At 50.0% G+C, this 2,012-nt stretch overlaps 1 pseudogene across 1 annotated transcript; it reads left to right on the forward strand.

Annotated features, from left to right (window-relative positions):
• Nucleotides 1-381: 381 nt before the first annotated feature.
• LOC308605289 (TSSK6-activating co-chaperone protein-like) lies at nucleotides 382-775 on the forward strand (annotated as a pseudogene). Its single transcript has one exon. The product of its transcript is annotated as a TSSK6-activating co-chaperone protein-like (transcript).
• The last annotated feature ends 1,237 nt before the right edge of the window (nucleotides 776-2,012 follow it).

Below are 2,012 nucleotides of genomic sequence, written 5' to 3' on the forward strand. Positions count from 1 at the left end.
CTGTGCCACCAGGGAAGAACCCCAAGTTACATTTTAAACATGCGCATCTTATTCCCTGTCAGTCTTACCTCAATAAATCCATTTTGAATGTTTCTAGAAAGGTAGGTTAAAGAATATATATATATATATATGTGTCCTTTTACTACATATATTTATATATAATAGTATAATATAATATAATGCTATAATATTATATAATACTATGTAATACTATAGTATTATACTATATAGCAATAGTGTTACCACTGTTTAGCTGATTTTGTGCCTATGTTTTATCTTTTGTGCTATGTTCTTTTAAAAAAGCAAAAAATGACTGTGCATGTGTATCAACTACAAGGGTGGGTGCTGGGATTGAGGCTTTCAATTAACACTGCAGGCACCACACATGTTGGTGTTCAGATGGAGCAGCATTCTAGTCATCCTACTAATAGAAGAGCCAAAGAGGGAGGTAATGCTGTGCCTCTTTGTCAAGACAAACCTTCCTGCAGCATTATTAATCTTCAAGAAAGATCCCCACTAGCTACTTTCCTGAAAATCCCAACAACAAAGCTGCCCTCGGGAATTGACCACAAGCCAAGGAATACCTAGAGCTCCTAGAATGTATGTATGCCAGTCTCCAGCTTCAGACCCAGCTTGCCCAACCGCAGATGGCTATTTTGGAAAATTTACAAGCACCCATGACACAACTGTCTCCTGGAAGAGAAAGCGAGAACTCTTCTCTCCCAGGTTTATCTCGTAATCTGTTGTTAAATCACCTCTCCAATTCAGTAAATGAATTGTGGAAAAAAAAAAAGTAACAGGACTTCCGGGTAAGATGGCGGAAGAGTAAGACGCGGAGATCACCTTCCTCCCCACAGATACACCAGAAATACAGCTACACGTGGAACAACTCCTACAGAACACCTACTGAATGCTGGCAGAAGACCCCAGACCTCCCAAAAGGCAAGAAACTCCCCACATACCTGGGTAGGGCAAAGCGGAGAGATTCCCACACAGAGGATCGGTGCCGACCGGCACTCACCAGCCCGAGAGGCTTGTCTGCTCACCCTCCAGGGCGGGCGGTGCTGGAAGCTGAGGCTCTGGCTTCGGTCAGAGCGCAGGGAGAAGACTGGGGCTGGCGGTGAGAATTCAGCCTGAAGGGGGCTAATGTGCCACAGCTAGCCGGGAGGGAGTCCGGGAAAACTCTAGAGCTGCCTTAGAGGCAAGATACTTTTTCTTCCCTCCTGGTTTCCTGGTGCGCGAGGAGAGGGGATTAAGAGCGCTGCTTAAAGGGGCTCCACAGACGGGAGTGAGTCACGACTGAAAGCACAGAGCCCAGTGACGGGCGTGGGACGCTGGGGCTGCTGCTGCCGCTGCCAAGAAGCCTGTGTGCGAGTGCAGGTCACTGTCCACACCGCCCTTCCGGGAGCCTGTGCAGCCCGCCACTGCCGGGGTCCCGGGATCCAGGGGCGGCTTCCCTGGGAGAACGCACGGCGCGCCTCGGGCTGGTGCAACGTCACGCCGAACTCTGCCGCTGCAGGCTCGCCCCACACTCCGTGCCCCTCCCTCCCGCCCGGCCTGAGTGAGCCAGAGTCCCCGAAGAGGCTGCTCCTTTAACCCTGTCCTGTCTGAGCGAAGAACAGACGCCCTCTAGCGACCTACATGCAGAGGCGGGGCCAAATCCAAAGCTGAGACCCAGGAGCTGTGAGAACAAAGAAGAGAAAGGGAAACCTCTCCCAGCAGCCTCAGAAGCAGCAGATTAAAGCTCCACAATCAACTTGATGTACCCTGCATCTGTGGAATACATGAATAGACAACACATCATCCCAAATTGAGGAACCAGGAGTAAGTGCTGTACCTCTGAGGTGGGAGAGCCAACTTCAGGACACTGGTCCACAAGAGACCTCCCAGCTCCACATAATATCAAACGGCGAAAATCTTCCAGAGATCTCCATCTCAACAGCAGCACCCAGCTTCAATCAACGACCAGCAAGCTACAGTGCTGGACACCCTATGCCAAGCAACTAACAAGA

Source organism: Mesoplodon bidens (assembly GCF_964165515.1).
Source record: "Mesoplodon bidens genome assembly, chromosome: 17".
Taxonomy (NCBI): Eukaryota; Metazoa; Chordata; class Mammalia; order Artiodactyla; family Ziphiidae; genus Mesoplodon; species Mesoplodon bidens.